Here is a 15,048-nt window from a genome sequence, read left to right on the forward strand (position 1 = left end):
TTAACACATGGGGTGAGGTTTAGGAGACAATTGTAATATGAAAAAAAAAAAAAAAAATACGTTTGATATTTAATTTGTCAAAAGAAAAACAATGTGTAAATTTTTAAATTTTGGGAGACGTACGTTTTTACTTCATGTCTCGAAGTTATTTCGAGTAGGAGCGGATGTAATAGTACGATATCCCACAAGGCTTGACCTACCCTCGTTGTGTTTCCTACAATTGTTACCATAGATGAAGAGTAAAAGTTGTAAATAAAACGTGAAAGTAAGAATTTCTACCTCTTTCACGTAAACTAATCAGGGTTGCCAGGGGTTAAAAGGTGCCTAAAAATGAGTAATCGAGTTTCCGAAAATCGTTATCACAAGTGAAGAGTAAAAGCTGTAAAGAAAACGTTAAAATAAGGTTGCTTACCTGTTGCGTGTGAACTAATCAGGGTTGCCAAGGGCTAAAGGTGCCCAAAAATGAGTAATTTACCCTCATCGAGTTTCCGTTATTCAAAGTTTCAATACTGAAACTTCAAACAACGGCAATCCTATGATTGGAACACTTTTGCTTAGGCAACCCTATATCATCGGTTTTGTAATATTTTTACCTACATTTTTTTTAAATATAACTTATGTGGAAACTCGCTGAGGGTAAATTACTCATTTTTGGGCACTTTTTAGCTCCGGCAACCCTACTTAGGGACCGAAAAAATAGGCAACCTTACTTAAGGGTCATTCCACAGAAAAAGGTAATTTTGTCCCGCACGTGACACTTCATATATTTCATAAAAAATAATAATTTAAAAAGGATGATGGAAAAAGTTTTGTTGCTTAAGAAATCACAAACGCATGTGTGACTTCTTAAGAAAAAACTTTCTTCAGAAATTATTTCTTTCTTATGAAATATAGGAACCATCACGTGCGGGACAAAATGACTATTTTCAATGGAATGGGCATATACATATTTTTTCTAATGGTTTAAATAATTATTTCTAAACTAATGAGATATGTTTCCTTTACGTTGGAAACATAGCTTTCAAAATCTACAATTTGTTTCGTCATTGCTGTATTAATAGAGCAAAAATATTAGCTTATTCATAAGCAAGTTACCAGAGGTTGACTTCGGATGTCCCGCACGTGACGCATGTAAATAAATTATATTTTAAATAACAAAATTGTTTAATAAAAATATAATTGTGTCAGGAGTATCTTTGTATCAAATGTAAAGATTTAAAAAATCGCTTACCCATGTTTCATTTAAAAATATTAAGAGATATCATGAAATGTTAATGAAATTTAAGCGTATTTTTGTCCCGCTCGTAACGATGGAATGGCCCTTTAGCGTTTTATTACCATCTTTTACTCTTCATCTACGGTAACAATTTTAGGAAACTCGATGAGGGATTAGTGGGATCTTAGACTATGAGGGAGAGGTGATCGAAATTGCATTTTGAAATCTGAATTTTTCTCTTGGAAACCTTGGATTGAGTTGCTGTTAAAAAAGAGATGGCCAGTTTCTTTAATCAAAGCATTTTACCCCAACGATTAAAAAAAAAAAAATCTTGGGAATTTGAAGGAAATAATATTACTGCTTATTTAAGTTTAATCTCTAATAAGAACTTCAAAAACGAAAATGGTAAACGGCTATTATGCAGCTTAAATTTCTAATATTTGGATATACTGTCCAGAAAGCAAGATAACTATTTCTGGACTTCGTATTGATCAATATTTAGTTTATTTCTGAAGAAAATGTTTCTAAATGTAGACAATTGTGAAAACTCCACTTTACCGAGATAATGGGTTTATTCAAATATGCTTGCCGGGAAAAAACCGGGTTTTTTCGGACTGGGCCCGATTAGACGAATCACGCCTTTGATATACTAATGCGTTTTTGGAAAAAGTAAAATATTTTAAATATCAAAGTTAACGCCGCTCTAAACTCTAACTGATAAATAATTATTGAAATTTTTTTGGCTTTCAAAACAGAGTATTGAATAGATTTCAAAATTGAAATACATGATATTCTCCTCAAAATCTGAAACTGAAATGATTTCTGGAAAAATCAAAAATTCTAAATTACGGAACCGTTACAAGAGATATTGAATTTAATATCTAAAACAAATACATAGTCTCTCCAAAGCTGTTTTTTTTTTTTTTAATGTAAGACACAAAGACACAAATAGTTAAAGAAATGAAAGGAAGGGGTAAGAGGAGGAGAATCGAGTAATTATGGTCAAACCGTTACTTTTCGGAACTGAAAAGTTACCCTAAATTGTTATGCAAATGTGCTTACCGTATTTGTTTCATGTATGATTACACGAAGCAGTGGAATTACCACGAAATTAAAAATCACAAAAAGACTATAATTGCTCAAATTATAATATTAGATATTCACCACAAGAACCAAAATGGGGGAATAGCAAATTTCTTGCGCCTGCTATGCTCAACCTTGTGCAGTATAGACATACCAGGATAGCATTCACGGCTCCACATTAAGAAGGAAAATGCTAATGTATGCATTAAGGTCACTTGTTTTCAGTGTAAAAGATTGCGCTTCTGAAAAGTTTTAAGACGGCTGTTTCAATGAACAGTATAATTTCACCGCCGACGTTAGATGCAATGAACAATTCCATTTTACTTTTTTGGTTAGAATCCCCCCCCCCCCCCATTTGGAACATCTTTGATCGGTAGAGCTCGGCGCCTTTTTGGCTCTGGCGCCGTCATGCGCGCACGACCTTGCACATAGGGACGGCGCGGCCCTGGTCGTCAGTTGAAACTTGAAACAATGAATTAATACACAACTCCCAAAAATTTTATTTTAGTACTAAGACCGTGATGCCCAACCTACGGCCCGCAGGTCATATCCGGCCAGCAAAGCTTATCCGTGTGGCCCGTTGTTTTGTTTCATGTTACAAATAGAAAAGTTCGATAAAGAAAAGTCCCTCGCTTGACTAATCAGCACCATAGTCACGAGCTTTGGGTCGGCATTAAAAGAGATGATAGAACCATTGAGAAGAGATAAAATGGATGGAGTGAAGACTTTGATTCGCGAAACCAAGAACCCAAGTCACGTGATGGATTTTAAAGCAAAGCATAGGAAGATATCAGGTTTCCTTCGCTAGTTTCACGCAAAACGTGTCTACCATTCGTCGTTGTCGAGTCACGTGATCTGAGCTCTTTGCTCAAGCTTTTGCTTAGCCAATGATTGGACATGCTCCCTCCATTTTAATTCTTGCTCTAAGGAATTGAAATGGAGGGCTCCGCAACTACGGCTGCGGAATTGGACTGATTCTGGACTGGAGTAAAGGAGTCGTGGTTGAAGTGAGATGTGATTCGAGTTAAATCGTCCACTGATACGGAGCAAAGAATACCGTCGGAGTCGGTTATTTTCCCTCCCAGTTCGCAACTCTGCCAGGGCTGAGGAGTCGGAGTCGTGGAGTCGAACTGTTTTTGGGATGCAGAAGTCGAAGTCGGATGCTCTAAATCTGCAGGATTCTTGAGTCGGAGTCGGTCATTTTCCCTCCCACTAGGCTGCCTTGACTGCAACGCCGCCGCCGCGTCAGCAACATTGGAACCTCGGAAAAAAGCGAGTAGATTCTTACTAATTGTGCTTTCAGAAGAAAACGGATACACTCAGAAGAATAATAGTTTTATCAGATTACTTAAATCTCCATTGCTATCGATTAGCACCAAAAATAAATATATTTCTTAAAGTACAGTGAAACCTGTGTAAGTTGACCACTTGCGCAGCACTACTTTAATGGTCAACTTAAACAGATGATCAACTTACAGAGGTTGATTTATATGATGAGGATTAATTCCGTGCCTGAAAAAAGCGATCAACTTAGACAGGTGGTCAACTTACAAAGGTGGTCAACTTCACAGGTTTTATTGTACTACATTTACAAAAAAAAAAAAAAAAAAAAAAAAACAATAGTGGCATAAATCACGAATAAATACCTTTGTGCTTGAAAATTAAATTAATCAATTAACCAACGTTTTGATGCACAAAAATTGCAAATTACTGCACACATCAAAACGTTGGTTAATTGATTCTTTTATTAGTGGCCTATTCTACCTCAAGTTCAATTCATTACCATCCTTTCGAAGATATCATTTTCCATAATGAACCGAGGTTCCCTGGAAAACTGCAGTTTCATGAATCGACCAGTCCTCGAGCATTGTCTACCCTTCACTTTTACAAACATCTCATCAGCGCCAAGCAGAACCATAATCACGAGCTTTGTGCCGGCATGAAAAGAAAGTGAGGTGTTGCAACGCATCGTCAGCAACACTGGAACCTCGGAAATACGATTTGCAGGTGGATAAACCTTTGTGCGACATTCTGCTTTGTGCATAAAGCCATGACATCCGTCTTTCGACTCGAGAATGAAAAAGAAGCTTAAGCTTCGGAATGACGAATATCAAAAAAAGTGAAAATGGGAAAGCGAGTTTGGGGTTATTGGGGATTTGCGCATGACCGATTTGCACAAAAGAGAGTTTTAGCGAAGTAATGCGTCGACAACTCACAAAAATAAAAAATCATTAATTTTATTGTTGTCGGGATAGAGTTAGTTAAAGCATCCTGTAACGAGCTACGAGGGACTTACTTAATGTTTATAAAACTGTTGGCTAGACGATCAAGTTTCTTTGGTGTTTATATGAAGTGCAAGGGTCCGTCTGATCACTGCGTAAGGTCGTAATTCTACTACCTTCTGAATCTTCTCATTGTAGAAACAAAAAAGCCCTAAATAGCGTTTTGAAATTACTTTCGGTTTTAAGTATTATTATTGTTATTATTTTTAAAACATTTAAAAATAAATAATAGCATAAAGAAACTTAATATCTCGTGCAAAATCCCAAAAAATTAAAAATGGGTTTAAATAAATAAATTCAGTAAATATTTCTGAATGAAACGAAATTGAATGTTGCCTCATGAGATGGGGAAAATGTGTGTCTTTGTGTAACCCCCGTTTTTCGTTCGAAAGATCGCCGGGACACTTCAGCCCCATGCTTGAGTCTTTTATTTGAATGTTGAACTGTTCGTAAAATATTGAACAGTTCAAAAAAAAAAAAAAAACTTGTGTGATGAAAGAAAAAACTAGTATGTCTGTATGTGTAGTGTAATCGAACGTTCTTTCTTGTTCATTGTGATAGCTATATCTCAAGAAGTATTGCTGCAAATTAAGAGATTTGAAATGGAAGTGAACCTACTCAGAAACAGACACTGATTCAATTTTTGTGGCAATCGCTCCTAAGGAAGGGGGGGGGGGGCTGATTTTTGTCATCGTTTGCGCGAGTTATAACCAGCTGAACTAAATCAATGTGAAAGACAAATTACATTCAAATGTTGTCACTTATGGTTTCTGCAAAAATGAATGAGACGTAGGAAACGAACAATATGGCTAAACATTCGATACTAGCCAAATATTCCGTTAAGCCGGGTTTCAAGTTTGTTGGGCAAAAATTACTTGTGAAATTAATCGAAAACTGAACTAGAATTCGCTCACGTTTTCGGTGGTGAAAATATACTTCGCACATTTAAAATATTAGTACTAATAGGAAGAACTTATTTTTCTGCTCATGATGGAATTAGTTTGGAACTTCTAAGTTGTATAGCACTCGAGTAAAAGCCGCTTTCAGCAAATTTTAAATAAAATACTAAGTTTTTCAAGCGGTTATTTTTTGAGCAATCACGATTGCTTATTGTTCTCATTTGACCGTCTTTGATGTCCGTGCCTTTTTCAACCGTCACCTGCAGGCGCGACTCCGTCTCCCGGTAGCCGCTCCTGGTCGGTGGCGCCCATGTCCTACACACATGCAAGCTCATACACATAAGCACTCACACACACGCGTCTTTACACACATTCTCACACGCCAACATGCATACACAAAAGTTTACGCATACATAAAAGCCAACACATACACAACTAATACACACGTCTCCGTTCAAGAGGAGAGGTAGGCTTGGAAGAACAAGCGCCGTGTCTAGAAACAAGTGAATACGGTCCTGTCGCAACTCGTGATTGCGAAAAACATAATTTGAATTCAAAATTTCAGAATTCAATTTTTTTTTTTTTTTTTTTTTTTTTGAGATAATTTAATTGCAATAATAATACTCGGAGCTTCAGAAGAGGGCAACATTTTTTAAATGAGTAATATATTTTTTTAAGAGAAAAAAGTCATCATAAGATACCGTACTTCTAGAAGAATAAATTCCATAACGAAGGTTTGTTTCAAATAAAAAGTAGTTAGCTTAAGTCCTTTCAGCATGGTCATAAAAAATTTTCTTCGAAGAAAATTTAGCAGTAATAATTATGCATGTGACGTAAGACGGTTCATGAAGCTTTTCAAAAGGGATTTTTTTATAAGTAAATAAAAATATCAAGAGGTATCATTTGAGTACTAGTACAATATCTTGCACCAGAACAGAGGAGAAGTACCATTTGTACTAAACCAAACCCAGTGGCGCAACAGCCCATGAGAGCCAGGGCCCATTGTGCCAGTGACAGTTTTCCTGACTAAGGGCTCTGGGGTGCACAGCAGATGTTCCGGTTTGGTGGTCAACCAAACGCGGAATCCCCATAGTTAGTTCGCAAACACGCATGGTACTCATTTAATCGACCTTGAGTCGACTATGCCCAACCCAGGAATTGAACCCGTGTCTGCACCGTGGAAGCGCGAAGCGCTACCACTGAGCCGCTGGGTACCAAAGTGCCGCTGGTTGTCTCCAAATTTTTGATTTTGTCACTTATATCCATTTACTTCTTGTTACCTCAAATGATAAACTGATTTCAAAACTCGCATCGAAAACTCACTCGCAAAAGTTGCTAATTCACACATGTTTGCATTAAGCAAATTCGGTAGCATACCCAAAATAAAACAAAAACCGTCACGTGCTGGTATTCAAAATTAAACAAGGGGACGATGTGTGGTTGACAGAATTGCATCACATTTGCAAAAACTGTGACCATCCTCGATGAAAAGAAAGAGCAAACACGGATGGCGGCGGTAAAGGAAGGAAAAAATCCCTTTCTGTCACCAGGACAGACAGCCATGCACAATGGTGGACATTGAAGCAGAAAGGCGCGTGATTCACTGACAGCAAGGCACAACAACCCACAACCGCGAAAAGAAGTCAAGGACGGAGTCAGAATAATTGAAAGAGATGTAACCGAAGAATTTCTAGCGAAGTTGATCGCCCGGTCAAGAACTTTGGCGCTCTCTTTTGATTCTGTTTTCTTTCCAAAGCGAAAAAATCAAAATAAAGCGAAATAAATTTTCTCAGCTGCTGGAATCAAAAGGCCAATTGTTCCTAACAAGTCTCGGCTTGGGGGGTGAAGAGACTATACTACGTGACTTTCGCCCGTCCACATCCGTCTGTGTCACATCGGAGATTTCATTTACCAATATTTTCATCCTCACCAGTTGGGAGAGAAGAACTACCTGCGATGTTTGCAATGGCAATCAGTTAGTGTGCACAGACAGATACCGCTCAGACGAAGTTTTCCTGCAAATAAATCTCCGCCTTCCCGGCATCATAAATTTCATTACTTACATTCACGTGAAAATATATTTGACAAAATAACAAATGATTTAACAAATTAGAGTAAAAGAAATTCTCTAAAATGTTTTATCATATGAAGAAATTCGAAACTGTTCGTTATCATTGTTAATTCACAACTTGCAGAAACATTCTTTAGCGTGATTTCAAAAGGAGGAAATATATTTATTCCCTGACTTGATGGTTTAGAATTCTTGGTTGCAGAACCGACATGCTGAGCAAAGGAACGCAGCAATTTTACACTAAAATGTGCAAAGAGAATTCAAAGGCTCGTTTTGGTGGGAGTGGAGTTACGAGGAAGCAGCTTGAATTGTAAATTGTTTTTCAAAAATGGGTTTTTTAAGCTCAGGTACTGTTGTGTTTCGAAGTTTTTTGCGAATAGGATTTTTCATCCTCTATAACAGAAGATTTTAAAAAATAATTAAAAATAATCTGAAAGCCGCTATGTATACTCACTTAGTAGTGAGGTAAATCTTATCATCAAGGATTTTACTAAGAAAAGCAAGCCCGGTCCTTCATTATCCGTATTTAACGTCTCCTCAAAAGGATCATCCGTATGCTAATTTTCATGAATTTTCCCAAATTATACGGACATTTCTTTCTCCATCTTTCTTTCTGTTTTTTTAACATTCTCCTGCTTCTATCTTCCTGCGTAACAAGAAAAAAAAAATCTCTAATTTTTTTTTAAATCTAAGAGTCGATCAGAGAGAAATTAGCTTATTTTCCAGATTTTTAATGATGCAGTTCTCAATTTAATAAAATTTGTAATATTGGCAGGGCCGTCCGAAGAGCTAACGGCGCCCGGGGCGAAAGTTTCTTGGCGCCCCTCCCCTCCTATACAAACAGAAAAATCAAGTTAGTTGTAACATCAATGCATAATACATACTTATTTTTTATTTATTTTTTTACATATTAATGAACAGAACAATCAAAGGGCTATGCATAATGCAAATTAAAACACAAGCAATGAATCTGTTTTGAATATTTGTAAAATATTAATGCTCCAAAAATTTTTCGAAAAATGGAAATGTTGAAAATCCAAATATTTATCTAGTAAAATTTTATCGCACTAGATAAGAAACAAGCAATTAAAACTGAGTTGGTTATTCATATTGATCAAACTATGAACACGAATAAATAATCTGCTGATTATAAATAGAAAATGTATTTATTGAAGTAAATTACATCAAAATTAAATTTCGATGTGGACTCATCCAATGACTCTTTTCAAGAGTTTTTTGGTTTTACTTGTAACAACTTAATTCCAGCTTTCATATATGTTATAAACAAAGATGTTATTCTTTTGCATCAAATATTTGTAAGTTTTAGGAAGAAGCCCACAAATACTCAACAACATCGAACATCGCTCAGAATAGCGTTTTTGGAGCTCTAATTTCGAAAAATCACTGGCTCTAATTTTACAAAATATGGCCTTACAAATTTGCATTTTAGGACTTGCGTTTAGGAAAATATTAGTGCAAGGGTCCACATGCCGCCTTTCTTTAATATCACAAGCAACGGGTAGTTTAAACGACACTAGCAAAAAATTTAAATTGAATAGCCCCTGAATGTAAAACATTGCTTAAATTTTTTGAACAATAATTTTGAACAATTTTCGTGGGAAATGCTCGAGATCCTCCGATCCATAAAATCTTCAACGTTTGTCTAAAGTTGCGTTTTTGAAACTAGAATTTCGAAATCTTGCAGGGGAGAAGGAATTGATTTCAATCTATTTAAAACAATAATCGATCGGAAGCAGTCTCTGAGTTCCCTCCCTTACCATAATACCAATAAACATGACCTATAATCGCGTTTTTAAAGCTAAAATTGCGTTTTTAAAACTAAAAGTTTCAAATTTTTGACCAGACAGCTTTTGACTTTTTTTCCTATCCGATCAAAAGGATTTTTTTTTTTTTTTTTTTTTAATGCGTCCCCTTAAAACTTTTCTGGTTAAGTCACTTGCATGCAGGGACAGAATTCAAATAAATTTGCTGAAAACTAGACGAAGGAGAAGTGCCTTTTCTTTGATTCTAAGCAGTTATATTCTCAGAAATTGTATCTACAAATACAAAGGAAATGAATGTTTTGGAGATTTAGAGAGAGGAATATTTTCGTGCTCTAGAATAAAATAGAGAATCATTGCAATGATTCTCTATTTTGTGTGTCTATGACTGTGTATCTATGATACTCGAAATGAGGAAGCGCAGCAAGGCGCCCCTAATTTTATACAATCCGGGCATGTTATACGATAAGGGGCGCCGCAAGTCGCCTCTCGTGAAAATGTCGTCGTGTTCCGTCGAATTGAGAGGCGCCTTGAGGCGCCCCCTCGTTTCGTGGCACCCGGGGCGATTGCCCCGCTCGCCCCCCTCTTGGGACGGCCCTGAATATTGGAACATAATTATTTCTCAGAGATGCTCATACAGGCGTATTTCACGCAATGAATATCGAAAATACGCGTCTAAGATTTTGTCAAGCTTCGTATCTTATATTAAAATTGCGTGTATTCACGCATTTCATTTATGTATGCATTCACGCTTTGTATCTTATGTAAAAATTTAGCATCGTTGAAACTTTTCAGCAATACAAGTGTTTCTTTTATCGACATCTAACAACAGAACTCTTTCCGAAGTGACAGCGATGACTTCTTAATAATCAAGTTTTCATCATAACTGCAACTGTTAACATATCACATTTTTTAAGGATGTTTTTTGTTTCATATATAAAACATCGACATTGAAAAAGTATCGGAAACAAAACATCGATGTAAGAAAATACGTCGCCACTCAAACATCGATGGTAAAAACATCGAAGTTTAAACAAAAATACCGATGTTTTGAAAACATCGACATGAGATGTCGCACCACTAGCGGAAAGTCAAATTTTAAATAATCGTTGATCACATTAATCATGAGAAATAAAATAAAGTAAAATAAAACAAACATGCTGTAGTATTTTAGTGGCAAACAGCAATTGAGGACTTCCTTAATTCTAATCCCTAGCAAGTCTTTCTTTTTACTTCAAAGCTTTCAGTAGTATTATTCTTAGTTTTAAAATAATAGAAGTACGAAAAAAGGTCTCGCGCGACATTTTTCTTGAGTTCACATTTCTTACTTCCGGACTATCAAATTATTGTTTACTCGTTTTGTTTATAAAATTACTATTTCAATTTATACTTTCCTGCCAGTTTAGTAGAATAGCTATTTTCAAAATGCTTTATTTAGAATTCTCCGCTTGATGGATGTATACGGAACTGAAAATATTCTTTCCCATTACTTTTTAATTTTCCGCTACGATGCTTTTGATTAGGAATTCAAATGGAAATCAAAATCGCATTGTTTAGAACAACAAGCACAGAATGATAAACACTTAAAACATTTTTTGTTTATGTTTCGTGATTCTTTTCATAAATACATTGCATGAGTAAAATTTTAAAAACGTAGTAATTTTTAAAACGTGAAAGTTTAATGCCAACAAACTACGACATGAAGTTTGTTAAATTAAAAAGCACCAACAAAAAGTACTTAATTAAAAAAAAAATAAGGCTTTAAACGACCATTTTGATTAACTGCATAAAGATGTTTATGAAAGCATTTGAAGATAATTCTAAATTAAGAGCTTTTAATCATAAGACTCTGTATCAATAATTGCATAATTCTGCATAAATGTCTTCTTTTCTTCTTGCGAAACTTTTTAATGAACTAATCTGCTCGTGACGTAAAATGGCGTCATGTTTGAAGTAGTAGTTGACTTACGATCTAATCTAAAACGAGGCTGTAAGAAAGGACTTATTTTCAGGGGAAAATATTTTTTAATGCAAAAATTGGTTTACATTTTGTCACTGAAATCTTTCGAAAAAATTTGAATCTGAAAGCAAAATGAATGATATAAATTGCAAAATTGATCATAAATCGGTATAGTAATTGGTATATTGAGAAGATGTAGTACCTTCTTTAAGAGACACCTCCAAATGAGGGACACCTCAATTTAAGGGACATTTTTTTTCTAGTCCCAGTCCCTTTGAATTGGGACTTCCATGTTTTTACCTCTGAATAAAGGGCACTCTATTTAAGGGACAGTTACAGCGAAAACTTAAAAACATTAATGTGTGAATGCATAGAAAGGAATTTACTGGAATTTAAGAATCTAAAATTCAACTGGTGAAAGTTTGACATTAACGTGTACTAATATGATGCATTTTTCAAGAATTTTATAATGCATGATTATGATGCATTACAAAATTCTTGCTTAAATTTACATGCATATTTTTTCTCTCTCAGCAATTTATTCATGTAGGCTAACGGCCGATGGATAATCGACGGCCCATGAATAGAATAGCTTTGTGTAGAAAATTTGAAATGTGAACACTGATTGAAACTGAATTTTAAATTGCATGATATCTAACAACTTTATGCAAGGAATTACTACAAAATAATTCATATGAGTTACGAAACTAGTGACATCCGCACGGCTTTGCCCGTAGTAGGAAATTAAAAGGTCTTTTGGGTTCGCCTGTATATTTACAAATAATGCATGGTGAATTTCTCGCTAATTGGCTTGCCCATGTTATGGTTCCACATTATGATAACTTGGTAATTTACTCGTCCATCTTATAATAATTTTTCTTGGGAAAATGTTCTTAAAATTGGAATAGAAAAAGAACAAAATCGAATTTTCGAAAAATCGCTTCGAGGTGCACACCCCCATGCTACAAAGTAATTTTGCGCCAAATTTCATGAAAATCGGCCGAACGGTCTAGGCGCTATGCGCGTCACAGAGATCCTGACAGATAGAGAGAGTTCCGGACAGAGTGACTTTCAGCTTTATTATTAGTAAAGATTAAACTGATTTAATACATTGGGGGCACGCATGAACTCAACTACATCCGAAGAAGGGACACCTCTATTTAAGGGACAAAATTTCCAGTCCCATTTAGTGTCCCTTATTGAGAGGTTCTGCTGTAGTAACAGAAAATCCGTGAAACGGGATGTTAACGCCTATTAATAACAAAAAATGAATTTTTGAAATTAAAAAAAAATACATATATCAAAGAGGTCTGAATTTAAACTTTGAGTCTTAAAGTTGCTATTTGATAGACGTTGACGGAAAATTTTACTCTATTTTTTTTTTAAATTTAAGCCTAACTGTTGAACCTACGTCACTTGACACTACTTTTATTTTCGAATTAGACCGTACAATGCCGGGAAACACTGCTAATGTTTAATAAATCCAGTGCTGTTTGGCTCAAATTTTCAAAGAAAATTACACAAGCGTTTCATAATTATATCTTCTTTAGCACAAAAAAAAAATGTGGTGAATAAGGGAATTAGTATATCATTTTATGTAATTCATATACTTTATGAGTGATTCTCGACCCTTAAAACGGAGAAATAATCTCAAACAGAAAGTGGAGGGAAATAAACATTTTTCCCTTTATTTTAGGATCCATTTATAACTTCGTACAGGTTGATGGGTGTCGCAAACTCTTGAGTCTCTTAATTTTTGCACTTCTTATCCTACGGTTTAAATTTTTCACTGATAACTCAATTACTGCACTTTTGCCAATACAATTTAAAGAGACTTTCACGTCGTGGATAATAACAATCTGAGCTTTCTGATTTGGGAAGAAGGAAGAAGCCCGGCACTGCACCATTGGGTTCTTATAAATGATTTTGTAAATTGTTTTTATCAACCGCTTAATCCCATGCAAACAAACAACAAGAATGAAATACTATTTGCATTTTAAATATTAGCAAGACTCTTAGCAACGTAATTAATGTGGAATTTGTGGGAGGACCATTTATAAGCCGAGGAGTTTAATGTGAAAATTTGAGGTAAGGTCAGGCTCAGGAATGGATACAAGGGAGGGGCGATGGACTCGATCGCCCCTCCCTTGAGGGACTCTCCACCGGTAATTTTTTGAAAATGAAGGTCAAAAAACACAAATTTAGATTCATTAATGTTGGGAGAAGGGAGGTTAGGATTTATGACCCTAATCAGAATGAAAGTCCATAACCCTTGTTATCAATATTTTAAAATCAGTATACATAGTAAAAAGTAAGTAATAAAAATCAATCGCCCCTCCCTTGAAAAAATTCAGGATCCGTTCTTGGCAGACCCAACGAGAGGCCATGTCAGCCTAGTCGGAAACTAGAGGCCCGAAATCAGTGCAGTATAAATTTCATAAATTTCAGGGGGGGGGGGGGGGGGTAGGAGCCCAGTGCCCAAACCGACAAGCGGCCCTCCTGTGCTCTCGGTGAAGAGGGTAAAGTCACTAAAAGTCTCAGGACACGAAATATGTTTTGCTAAACCTAATATTTCAGAATTTTCCAGGGAGTGAAGGTATGTATACTTAATAGAAATTACGTTAAAACAAATAATTTCGCCGACACGGACGCATTTTGAGTTTTAAAATGTGTGGGCGTATGTGTGTCATTACGTATTCTCAAAGAAATGCTCCCCCCCTCCCAAATGACATGTCTGTTCGTTGTCTTAACTTGTTAACTTTAGCTCGACGGAATTATTTCATGAAATCTCTACCAGCAAAATCCAACGAGATGGCTCAGTATCCTCTCTCAACAAAGAAATTGTTGGATTTCTTTTTGACACAGAACTCGTAGCCTAATTACTTCTCGTCGAATACCGTCACGCATATCTGTTTAGGAGTATCCGCCCTAACTCTTAGAATTTCGTCCTCAAATAATAACTATGTTGACTGTTCGGGGCCTTACAGTCTCGAATGAACATTGGCTGCATTTTGGAATGGAATACAAAGGATATTCCCAAGCTGTTATTGTTATTTTTCGTACTATTCGAAAACGGAAGAAGTTCCTTTTCCTCTTCTTTCTTCACCATTATATTCTTCGTGCAGCATACAAAAGCAAAACTGCTACCAAACAAACAAAGATGAAAAAAAAAAATTGTTGCTGTCATCTTTGTTCTGAGAAGCTCATAATGGAAACGAATATGAAAAGACTGGGTGGAAATATGTTTCATGATTTCTTCCAAGTGTAAAGAATTCTTTACGAGACTGAGTGAAATTGCTTAGCCACGCACCAAGTAATTATTGAAGATTTGTTGAGTTTTTGGCCTAGTTTTATTAAATAAAGTATATATGTTTAATTGGGACAGTTAAATGAAATGAGAATCTCGTGATTGCGTGGTTCATTGCTTCAATTTTTTTCGAGGACAGTTTGGATTGTATCGTTTTGAGCACTCACACGAAGTCTAGAGACATTAAACATTTTTATCTAATACAGAAATGTCTAAATCAATGCTTATCGATTGCATGCTGTTTACAGGGCTACTTGAAATTATTAGGTTTTGTTCTTTATTGATGAAAAAGATATATTTGTTAAATATTTAACCTTTAATATGGAATACTTTCAATAAGCATAATTTTTTGGTTGAGCAATTTAGAATGGAAAAATCCAAAAAAAAAAAAAAAAAAATCTTTCCCGCTCTAGCCTTGGATGTAATTTTTCTCTTTATGCCCTAAATTT

This window comes from Uloborus diversus, chromosome 2, assembly GCF_026930045.1.
Source record: "Uloborus diversus isolate 005 chromosome 2, Udiv.v.3.1, whole genome shotgun sequence".
Taxonomy (NCBI): Eukaryota; Metazoa; Arthropoda; class Arachnida; order Araneae; family Uloboridae; genus Uloborus; species Uloborus diversus.